The sequence below is a fragment of the Rhinatrema bivittatum genome, chromosome 6 (assembly GCF_901001135.1).
Source record: "Rhinatrema bivittatum chromosome 6, aRhiBiv1.1, whole genome shotgun sequence".
In the NCBI taxonomy this organism is placed as follows: Eukaryota; Metazoa; Chordata; class Amphibia; order Gymnophiona; family Rhinatrematidae; genus Rhinatrema; species Rhinatrema bivittatum.
In genome coordinates, this window is record NC_042620.1 from 318,335,309 (window position 1) to 318,348,020 (window position 12,712).

The following is a 12,712-nucleotide window of genomic DNA, read 5'->3' on the forward strand; positions in this document are numbered from 1 at the left end:
GCCACCATGGCACTCATAGAAGCACAAGGAATACCCTAGTGGCTAAAAGGAGTGAAATGGCGAGTGGAAGGACACCAGGGGAGGAAAGTGACCAGCCTCTGGTGCTTTTAAAGTTAGCACAACTGCTGTACAAAAATGGTAGACATTAAATACGTTGGCACCTGTGCCATGGTATGGAGAAGGTTGAGAGGTGCAGGAATAAGTTATATGAGAAATTGTATAGTGCATTGCTTTGTGGATAATGTCAGCAGAGCAAAGATATGCTCTGTGGGGAAAAAAGTTTTCATGTGGGAAACCTTAGGCAAAAGATGGGTGGTGCTGGACAAGGGTGGCAGCGCTGTTCACCAGCTGTGCCATCCCAAGAGGAAATATTGGAGGCGTCTGCCTTCACCTAAGGGGAACAGTCACAGGGATTGGTAACATCTGTGTTACTGTCTGAGTGTGGGGAAACTGGGAGGAAAAGGGGAGTTAGATTCAGAGTTGTTCCTGCACCTGTGTTAAGGTAAGGTTACAGAATAGTTAGTTGTAACAATATTGAACTGGAAGGACGTTCTATTTCACCTGTTCTTGATAGAAGGACGTGGAGAAGAGTGTGAAAAGGAGTGAGTAGAAGGTTTAAGACAGGGAATTTCTGATTATACTTTTATTTTTCATAGTTAGCAGATCAGTTCATTAAGCCAATGGACACCTCACTAAGGCCTGGATTTTCTAAGGTCGCAGTGATAACGGGGGGCAGGGTGGCGAAGCAGGGGTAGGCCTGCGAAAGCCGGCAGTGATCGCACCTCCGCGGTGCAATCGCTGCCGGCTTTCGCACCCAATAGCACCATCGTAAAAGGTTGTGCTATTGGGCACGAAACTGGCAGCGAAAAGGGCCCTTACGTTTTTGCCGTCAGCGACGTCTTCACGGCGTCTGCCCCGACTCCTCCCCTTCCGGTGCGGATGCCGTCCAGAATCCGCCCCGATCTAGGTATCACACGCGAAAAGTCCCTTTTCGCGTGCGATCCCTTTTGAAAATGATCCCCCCTAAGAATCTCCTAGCTGGAAGAAGATTCTCGATGTCAAGAAGTTATGTTTTGTTATTGATTTTGTAAAGTCAGGCAGTAGGTATCTCTGGAGGAGAGAACACTAAAGGAAGAATCAACACTCAGAAGATCTGGACTTGTCTTCCAAGGACATTCGCTACATCCAGATCCATTGCCCAAGCTTCACCCGGAGCTGTGACAACAGATCACAGATAAGTGCAGCACTACATCAAGGAAAAGGCCACACTGATAACACTTTAGTGGACTCGAGTAAAGCCAAACAAAAAGAGAAAATACTAAGGAAAAACAGATACACACAAAAAGAAAAAACCCAAAAATACTTACCTGAAGAGACTGCGTACCAGAATAACCTAAAAAGAAATTTAACACAAAGAATCCATTTCTTAAAAATTCAAACTGTGCACTTAAAATAAAGATAAATACAATAGGTATCAGATACAGCTGTTTTGGCTTAAAATCCTATGAGGAAAAAATATAATTGTTACCAGTGTTTAAAGTATTTCTGGCTAAAATAGAAAAAGTTTCAATGTGTTCATATTGTTTCTAAATATTAAAAAAAAAAACATTTTCTTGATGGATTGTTTAGAATATACTTATTGAAAGATCTTAAGAATACTGTATGTTACATTGTTTATTGCCAGCCAGTTTTAATTTTTATTTTTTCTAGTAGAATAAAATAGATAAACCTATTATCATGGAATCATTTCTTGCAGAGGTTTTCTGGACTAATGTGCTTACACAGGAGATTTTTTATTTTTATCCCTTGGGGACAGACTGGATGAGTTGTACAGTATTTGACCACAGAAAGAGCAGCAGGAAATGGGAAACTATCATGTGTCCCTACTTCACTCCCTCCGCGGCCCGGGACACCAAAGCAGGAGAGAGCCCACAGTGAAAGCAGATTACACCTCCAAGCAGCTGTGGAGAGCCAGGCCAAGGAGCTATCAGACTGCTCCCCAGCGCACGGTTCTGGCTGTGTCTGCTCTCTCCACCATCCTGCATGATCTCTCACTGGGAGTAATTCTGGGGCTCTCTCTCTGGAAAGTCTATAGACTTTTTCACCTAAGCCCAGTTGCTTCGTGGATTTAGCCTTTAGGAGCTACATTTTAAGATAGACAGTAGATAAAGAATCTTGATAACCACAGAACAAAAAGGAGCCTCGTGTGCAAGAAAATCCCAATGTGCAGCGTTTATCATACTACAAACAAACCTGGTAAGTGTGATGCCCAGGAGCAGAAGTTGTCCTCTCCTCCACTAAGACTTCAATCCGTAACGTTTAGCCGGCCGTGGGAGAGCCCCGATGCCCACACAGCATGGATGCCACTATCTTGCCTCCTTGGGTCCTCCTAGGCGCTTGCACATGGCATGTGCTGAACTACAAGGACCTCCGTGATGGGAAGCAGCACCAGCAGCAGCGCCGGCAGATGTCAGTGCAGGCTGGGGATTTAAACCCCGGCCACCCTTCCAGCTGGTGCCTCAACAACAGGTCCTCCTGCATTGCAGTGCGTGTTGCTACTCGTCTCTGAGCCTTTGCCTTGTCTTGCCTCCTTGTTATCCTGCCTTGCCTTGTTGTTTCCTTGCTTTGCCCTGCCTCTCTGTTGCCCGCCTGTCCACCCTGCCTGTGTATTTGGTCCCCTGTACCTTGGCTAGTCTTGTCTGTCTGTCACTGCCTGATTCCTGGTTTCTAACCTCTGCCACAGATATTGACTACTCTTCTGGACTGCCGCCTGCCCTGACCTTAGCCTGGACCCGGATACTGATTGCTTGCTGCCTGCCCTGCCCTGGATCCGGATTCCATTGCTAGCTGTCAGTCCTGACCTCAGCCCATACCCTGATTTCATCTGACCACTTCTTAAAGGACTTTTGCCTATGCCCTGCCTATCCCTGGAAGCCAAGGGCTCAACCTACAGGGAATAGAGCTGCTATAAGTGAAGCTCCAGCTACAGTCCCAGTAAAAGCGAATCCAGCTGCTGTCAGCGTGAGCCTAGAGGGTTCACCTGCTAGGCTGCATCAACCATGCCACAGCCCAAGGGCTGACATCCGTGACACAATCTCCAGTATACCAGGACTATGACCTTCTTTGGATGTTCTAGCTGGCTATGGACTCTCCTTTTCCACACACATTGCTTTACTTGGATCTGTGGTTATAATTTTTTTGTCTTTTTCACTTTAATCCCTCAGCAGAATCTGCCACTTCCTCCCCTCCTCATCCTGGTCAGTAGGTGCTGTCACTGTAATGGCTGTCATTTCTCCCTTCCTTGGCCTATACATGCCGCCTCTGTGGTGTTTCCAGGCCCAACTAGCCCTGTTGGACATGGAATCTGAACCTGGCTACCTCACAATGCATAGCTTTTTCAGGGCTGCACCCTTGAGGTTATTTTAATGTACTTTAACATGTTGAGAGAGAACTGGATTATTTTATCATGTTGCAGTTGATATAAATACCTCCAGACTTCATGGGCACAGAGAGCAGCCGCTGATGTGCTGCTGTTTCCTCTTTTGGTAGAATCTCACCCTGAAGCAAACAATAACTGAAGGTCTTATGATTTCCTGCATAATCTGTGCAGGATAAGACATTTCACCAACATCCCCTCTCCTTCAGCTAGTAATAGGTTCAGAAGGTAAACAGTATATCAAGTCTCCTGGGGAGCCATTCTCTATCATTTATACACATCACTTTGTCCAGTTTTGACTGGACAGTACGTTTTATCATTTTATGTTCTTTTATGATTGTACTAAAGCAAATGCTGTTTTATTGTTTCTAACAATGATCATGATGCGATATTTGTCTTGACTGTTGTGACATATAATTTTATGATTATTAGTCGCGCCACTTTTGCTATTATTTGGCCCATTATGTATTGACATTTTATATTCAGTTATAATATTTAACTGTCATTTTTATTACTGTATAATTTTAGTTTTGCATTGTAGATTTTATTTACTTTGACTGCCTGGGTTTGTTAAGTATTGTTTTCTATTTTGTGATTACATTGTGTGAACTTTTGTTACACATTTTATTTTAATTGTTACTGTAATATATGTTTTAATGGATTACCAATGCTTTGAATCTTAAATAGAAGAAATGCGATTTTATCAAAAACAGTTACTTAACAATCCAGCAAAATCTGCTTCTTCCTGCAAAACACAGCTCTGTCTCGATCACAGCCCCAGCCTAAGTTATCAGCTTTCCCTGAAGAAGATTGATGATCGAAACACAACCCACGTAGGGTGTTGGTATTTTTTTTATTCTAATTTATTAACCATCTTTTTGAAAATAAACTTTCTGACAAAGTAGTGTTAGTTGGTCCCTATATGATTTTGTGCAGAGCTTAGTAGCAAAAAATATTTTTTATGTTTTTTTGAGTGAATCAATATGTGCTGGCCCCAATGTGCATATATATATAAAAAATTGCATTTAAAAACTAAAAAAATATAATGATGTGCAACAACAAAGGAACTGATGATGAAAGCCTTGGGTGTTTGAGGTTCCTCGTTGTACCCATTTTATGGGCATCTCTGAACTTTTTTTCTGAAATATTCCAACTCTTGGTTGTTCAATTGGTTGTCCTCTTCTGGTATTTGGCAGATAGATTTTTCATTCTCAAATGAAAAATATTTCCTGTATGCACTAGCACAGTACTCTGAGAAGTACAGTGCCTGAGGCTGACACTATACCAAAGAAAACTCACTCTGCAGTGCTCACCGGCACACACAAGCTGTTTGGGGACCAGTGCAACGTGGAAAGCATCCACAGATGACATGCAAACACTTTCACAGTGACTGGGAACATGCAAACTTCGCAAAAAAATAAAATGCACTGAGCCTGGTTGAATTTTTATAGCCTGCCGTGCCAATGCACGCTTGTGACCAACAAGAGGAACTGTCCCTCAAAAGAGGAACAACCATGTGCTGTGCCACAGAAAACAGTATGTCAGGGACAAGGCTGCTTCCTTCCCAGTTTAGAAGTCCGCAGCACTGCCTACTTTAGTACAGAATATCAAGGCCTGGTCTGCTGCTTGTTGGGGCCTGAAGGCTTCACTTGTGTCATGGAAGTGATGGGTTAAATGTCCAGATAGTTTTGGAGTTTCCTGTTGGCAAGACTAGCATTAAGGGGGTCAATTTTAAACTGCACTCATAACCATAAACCCCTTTTCCTTGGGGTTTATGGTTATGAGGTGGTGAATTACATTTTTGCAGCTCTGGGATCAGTCAGGGTCCTTCAGGTATCACCAGCGGGGACCAGATCAGTCTCTGGGAGACCCAAGGGAAGATTTACCCAGTATAACAGGATCCAGTGACCACAATAATGGTTGGTCCCAAATAAAGAACATTTATTGAAAGTTCAAAGGTAAAACAATTCTTCATAGGAGAAATCTTCAGTTGAAATACAGGATACAGTCCAAAAAAACTCAAACAAGATCAGCAGAAACCTTCTTCTTCTTCTCATAACTTTCTTTAAGGAAGAAATCACACAAAAATCCCACTTAGCTCCAAGGTCTGCTGGGCAGCAAGGTTGTCCCCAGTGAGGACAGTGCCCCTTCGACTTCAGGGTCTTCCTTCTGGATGGCAACAGGAATCTTTACTACTTCTTCCCAAAACAGTAACAATCCCTTCTGTCTCAGGAGCCTTTACACTCCCAAGTCCAACTCCACATCTTAAATAACCTTCCATCCAATACACATCCCACCTTATCTCAAAAACCATGACCTCATCCCCTGCCAACACCACTTCCTAATCCCCCTTCCCCCTCCTTAACAGAAAGGGCATATGCAGAGTGCACCAACCCTGTAACCCACGGGAGCTCTGCAATACCAGGACCCTCTGTCCTCTGGATGACCTTGAAGAGAGCAGGAACCCTCCAGAATATTTCCACTCTGCTACCTGGTGGTCCTAGTCAGGGTTACATAAATAAGGCAGTCACACCAATTCTCAGATCGAGAGTTTGCAGACAGACACACCTACACTTTCCCTTTTGAAAATTTTCCCACCAAAACTACCTGCACACCTGCTAAATTGTGCACAGAATTTTTTGGGGGGGGAATTTTCAGGGCATACAAACCGCTCCTCAGCCCCACCCCCGGCCTCTGCCTCTGAGGAAACTTGATATATGTGCGCAAGTTTAGCCACCTATTAAACGGGCAAATTCACACACACACACACACAAAATGTTTAACCCTGGAAACATCCCCTCCCTAAGGCTAAGCCTGGAGGTCGCCTTTCCTCTCCTACTCAGTAACATAGTAATGATGACTGCAGAAAAGAACCAACTGGTCCATCCAATCTGCCCAGCAAGTTTCTTATGTTAGAACTGCTGCTGCAGTAACGCTCAATGCAGATTACCCCCATGTTACTGTTAAGGGTAGTAACTGCCGCTCTGTGCAGGTTACCCCCATGTTACTGTTAAGGGTAGTAACTGCCGCTCCGTGAAGGTTACCCCCATGTTACTGTTAAGGGTAGTAACTGCCCCTCCGTGAAGGTTACCCCCATGTTACTGTTAAGGGTAGTAACTGCCCTTCCATGAAGGTTACCCCCATGTTACTGTTAAGGGTAGTAACTGCCACTCCATGAAGGTTACCCCCATGTTACTGTTAAAGGTAGTAACTGCCGCTCTGTGCATTTTACCCCATGTTTCTCTTAAGGGTAGTAACTGCCGCTCCATGCAGTTAGCCCCAAGCCTTATGACAACCCATAAAAATGTACTGCTAGCAACATTTTTACGGGGTAAGCAGCCTTCTTGAACGTGCTTTGCTTTTGGATTTGGCCATAGAAGCTGTCTTGTGCTTTTTCCCATGTGTCTTTGTATCCTAGTCCCCAGCCAGCTGGGGGCCTTAAGGAAAAGAAATCAAAGGCCTGGGAGGGGAAAGGTTAGAATGATAGAAAGATGAAGGAATGGATGGAGACTGGATGCAAAGGCGGGGTGACTGGACAGGTGGACAAATGAAGGGATGGATGGATAGAAGAAAGAATGAGTCATAGATGAATGGTTGGTGTGGTGAGGGGGCAATTTTCAGAGTGTGTGCAGTTACTTTTTACCTGCAGACTTTAGGTCAATTTTCAAAGGAAAAGGTTCCCTTTGAAAATTGACTCAAAAAAGTGCACACATGAACTTACACCTGCTCTTCATGTGGTCTCTTTTTCTGGAAAAATATACTTGTGTGTTTTTGAAATTTCAGCAGTATACACATAAGTACTAACTCCACACCAGCCCGGCTCCCAAGAACACCTCTCCTATATGAATACGCAAAGTTACTACTCCATAAATAGCATTAGAGACAGACAGAGAAGGCCGCTCTGTGAAGGTTACCCCCATGCTACTGTTAAGGGTAGTAACTGATTCAAAGACCCCATTTCCAAGCATAAAGCACTATTCTATATGCAGAAATGGTTTTGTGACTTGCTCTCTCAATAATAGATGAAAGAATGAATGAATGATAGGTGGATGGGAGAATGAATGAGGGCCAGATGAAGAATGAAAGAATGAAGGATGGATAGGTGGAAGAATGAATGAATGATGGGCATATGAAGAATGAATGAAGGCTGAATGAATGAGATGGATGGATTAAAAATGAATGAATGAGGGATGACGAAGAATGAATGAAAGGAATGGATGGGTGGAAGAACAAATGAATGATGGGCATATGAAGAATGAATGAGGGATAGATGAATGAGATAGATGGATAAAGAATGAATGAATGAATGAATGAGGGATGGATGAAGAATGAATGAATGAATGAAAGGAATGGATGGGTGGAAGAACAAATGAATGATGGGCATATGAAGACTGAATGACGGATGGATGAATGAATGAGGGATGGACAGATGAAGAATGAGTGAGGATGGGTGGATAGAAGAAATGAATGATAGATGAATGAATGAGGGATGTATGCACAAATGAATAATGGATAGATGGAAGAATCAATGAATGATGGACAGATGTAGAATGAATGAGGGATGGATGGGTGAAGAAAGAATAATGGATGAAGACAATGAATGATGGACAGAGGAAGAATGAATGAGGAATGGAAGAATCAATGAATGAGAGAGGGATGGATAGATGGATGGAAGAATCAGTGAATGATGGATGGATAAAGAATAAATGCAGAGTGACTGGATGGATGGAAGAATCAATGAATGATGGATGATGAAGAATGAATGAGGGATGGAAGAAAATTATGGATGAAGAATGAAGGACTGGTGGATGGAAGAATCAGTGAATGATGATGGATGAAGAATGGATGCATGAGGAATTGATGGAACAATCAATTTATGATGGATGGATGAAGAATGAATGAGGGATAAACATAGAAACATAGAAATGACGGCAGAAGAAGACCAAATGGCCCATCCAGTCTGCCCAGCAAGCTTCCCTCATTTCTTCTCCCATACTTATCTGTTTCTCTTAGCTCTTGGTTCTAATTCCCTTCCACCCCCGCCATTAATGTAGAGAGCGGTGGAGGAGCTGCATCCAAGTGAAATATCTAGCTTGATTAGTTAGAGGTAGTAGGAGTAGTAACCGCCGCAATAAGCAAGCTACACCCATGCTTATTTGTTTTTACCCAGATTATGTTATACAGCCCTTATTGGTTGTTTATCTTCTCCCCTGCTGTTGAAGCAGGGAGCTATGCTGGATATGCGTGAGGTATCAGTTTTTTTCTTCTCCCCTGCCGTTGAAGCAGAGAGCTATGCTGGATATGCATCGAAAGTGAAGTATCAGGCACATTTGGTTTGGGGTAGTAACCGCCGTGACAAGCCAGCTACTCCCCGCTTTGTGAGTGTGAATCCTTTTTTCTTCTCCCCTGCCGTTGAAGTTATGCTGGATATGCGTGAAGTATCAGTTTTTCTTTTCCCCTGCCGTTGAAGCAGAGAGCTATGCTGGAAATTCGTGATGTATCAGTCTTTCTCCGATGCCGTTGAAGTAGAGAGCCATGCTGGATATGCGTCGAGAGTGAAGTATCAGGTACATTTGGTTTGGGGTAGTAACCGCCGTAACAAGCCAGCTACTCCCCGCTTTGTGAGTGCGAACCCTTTTTTCTTCTCCCCTGCCGTTTAAGCAGAGAGCTCTGCTGGATGTGTGAAGTAACAGTTTTTCTTTTCCCCTGCTGTTGAAGCAGAGAACTATGCTGGATATGCATTGAAAGTGAAGTATAAGAATGGAGTGATCAAGCTAGTTGAAAGGCATCAGGAATAGAGGAAGGTGGAGGTAGTAATTTGGATATTTGGTTTGGGGTAGTAACCGCCGTAACAAGCCAGCTACTCCCGTCATTGTGAGTGCAAATCCTTTTTTCCACATTTCCTCTTGCTGTTGAATCTTAGAGTGATGTTGGAGTCACAGTAACCATGTGTATGTTTATTGACTAAGGGTATTGTCTCCAGGCAGTAGCCATCATTCTGGCGAGTCACCCACTCTTCATTGGCGGCCTCTTGACTTTATGGATCCACAGTGTTTATCCCACGCCCCTTTGAAGTCCTTCACAGTTCTGGTCTTCACCACTTCCTCCGGAAGGGCATTCCAGGCATCCACCACCCTCTCCGTGAAGAAATACTTCCTGACATTGGTTCTGAATCTTCCTCCCTGGAGCTTCAAATCGTGACCCCTGGTTCTGCTGATTTTTTTCTTATGGTAAAGGTTTGTCGTTGCCTTTGGATCATTAAAACCTTTCAAGTATCTGAAAGTCTGTATCATATCACCTCTGCTCCTCCTTTCCTCCAGGGTGTACATATTTAGATTCTTCAATCTCTCCTCGTACGTCATGCGATGAAGATCCTCCACCTTCCTGGTCGCCCTTCTCTGTACCGCTTCCATCTTGTCTTTGTCTTTTTGTAGATACGGTCTCCAGAACTGAACACAGTACTCCAGGTGAGGCCTCACCAAGGACCTGTACAAGGGAATAATCACTTCCCTTTTCTTACTCGATATTCCTCTCTCTATGCAGCCCAGCATTCTTCTGGCTTTTGCTATCGCCTTGTCGCATTGTTTCGCAGACTTCATATCATTAGACACTATCACCCCAAGGTCCCTCTCCTGCTCCGTGCACGTCAGCCTTTCCCCCCCCATCGAATACAGTTCATTCAGATTTCCGCTCCCCATATGTATGACTTTGCACTTCTTGGCATTGAATCTCAGCTGCCATATCTTCGACCACTCTTCCAGTTTCCTTAGATCCCGTCTCATTCTCTCCACTCCTTCCGGCGTGTCCACTCTGTTGCAGATCTTAGTGTCATCCGCAAAAAGACAAACCTTACCTTCTATCCCGTCTGCAATGTTGCTCACAAAGATATTGAACAGGACCGGTCCCAACACCGATCCTTGCGGTACACCACTTAAAACCGCTCTCTCTTCAGAGAAGGTTCCGTTTACCATCACACATTGTCTTCTGTCCGTCAACCAATTTGTAATCCAGGTCACCACCTTGTCACTCACTCCCAAGCTTCTCGTTTTATTCACCAGTCTCCTGTGCGGAACCGTATCAAAAGCTTTGCTGAAATCCAAGTATATGACATCGAGCGCTCTTCCTTGGTCCAATTCCTTGGTTACCCAGTCAAAAAAGTCAATCAGATTTGTCTGACAGGATCTTCTCCTGGTGAATCCATGTTGCCTCTGGTCCATCAATTCTCCGGACTGTAGATAGTTCACTATTCTCTCTTTCAGCAGAGACTCCATTACTTTTCCCACCACCGAAGTGAGGCTAACCGGCCTGTAGTTGCCAGCCTCCTCCCTGTTCCCACTCTTGTGAAGCGGGACCACCACCGCTCTTCTCCAGTCTCTCGGCACCACTCCCGTTTCTAGGGATCTATTGAACAGGTCACACAGCGGACCCGCCAGAACATCTCTGAGCTCCCTCAATATCCTTGGATGAATCCCATCAGGCCCCATGGCTTTGTCCACTTTCAGGTTCTTTAGCTCTTCCCACACATTTTCTACTGTAAAAGGATTTTCATCTATTCCACTTCCCTCCAGTTTCTTGTTGTGTAGAGATGGTCCTTCTCCAGGGTCTTCTTTAGTGAACACAGAGCTGAAGTATTCGTTTAATATTTCTGCCATTTCTTCGTCTGTCTCCACACATTGATCATTACCACCTTTCAATTTCACTATACCACTTTGGACCTTTCTCTTTTCGCTGATGTATCTGAAAAATGTTTTGTCACCATTTTTTATCTCCTTGGCAATCCTCTCTTCTGCTTGATTTTTTGCCAACTTGATTGTTTTCTTCGTCTCCCTCAGTTGATACAAATATTCTTCTTTGTGCTCCTCCCTTTGGGATCCTTTATATTTCTTGAATGCTGTTCTTTTAGCTTTAATTTTGTCAGCCACCTCCTTTGAGAACCAGATAGGTTTCAATTTTCTTTTGCTTTTCTTTATGTTTCTAACATATAGAGCAGTTGCCTTGGTGATTGCTCCTTTTAGATTGGTCCACTGCTGATCCACATCTCTCTCGTTCTCCCATCCTTTAAGTTCTTCCTCCAGGTACTTTCCCATTTCCTCAAAGTCTGTGTTTTTGAACTGTAAAACTCGGGTCTTTGTGGTTCTTTTCCCTATTCTATTAGTGATATTAAACCATACCGTTCGATGATCACTGCTGCTGAGGTGGGCGCCCACCTGGACATCTGAGACATTATCTGCATTATTGAGCAATAAGTCGAGTATAGCACCTTCTCTCGTGGGTTCCAACACCATTTGTTTGAACAAAGATACTTGCATGGCATCCATTATTGCTCTACTAAAGAATGAATGATTGAGGGATGGATGGATGGATGGATAGATGAAGAATGAATAAATGGGGGATACTTTGGCAGGTGAATGACTAGTCCTAGGTAACAGAGGAGAAATACAAATGTGGCAACAGCAGTTACTGAAAGTTTCAAGAACTCTCTGGCTTTATTTCTGAAAACTGAGCTAACAATTTTTAAATCCTATTGTAATACTGAAAAATAGTATTGAGATTACCCTCCATGAACTTCTCCCCAAAAAAGAAACAAACTGACATTATTCTCTGTTTCAGTTTATTGAAAAAAGAAAGTACATTTTGATGAGGACTTCTGATCTTCCGTCTTTATAAAATGTAAATCTAGGTGTTTATTTTCCAGCTAATTAGCAAACATTTGTTGTTTATCTGTGTTCTTACATCTGTATTTCCTTGGGTAAGTTTTTCAGTCAATTTACAGGTTTCTTAGCTGCTGATCCTCTTCTGACACAGGGCTTCTGCTGATCTTACACCATGTGGCTCACTCTGAATTTGAGCCCTGGCCGATCCCATATTCCAGTGCTTATCTTACAAGTTTAAGAATCCACTGAGCTACAATTCACCATGAACCATGTGGTTAGCAATATCGGCGTCCCTGTCCCCCAAACCAGCCTACTAGCGCATTACCTAGAGTGCCAGCCAGCCGCTCTCCTCCCACTTTCCTGCGCTGCATGCAGTTTCTCCTGGTGCCATCCCTGGAACAGCCGACGACTTCTGGCATCGAGAGTCCAGTGCAGGTGTACAGACCTCATGAGAGGCACATGGTGCCAGAAATCACTGTCTGGGAGACCCTGCCAGCAGTGGAGAGAGATGGGAGACACCAGATTATGGCAACTTACTGGTTGAGCCCAAGTTTCAATTCAGGAATCAGAAGGCCGCAATTATGTCATCAGCGATAAGGCAGGGTCATTCTGCTTGCAAAAA

The 12,712-nt window shown here is 43.8% G+C and overlaps 1 protein-coding gene across 1 annotated transcript in view; it reads left to right on the top strand.

Moving 5' to 3' along the window:
- LOC115094469 (rho GTPase-activating protein 20-like) overlaps positions 1 to 12,712 on the top strand; it is a 146,969-nt gene that overhangs the window by 79,032 nt on the left and 55,225 nt on the right. The gene's annotated exons all lie outside the window — the stretch shown is intronic.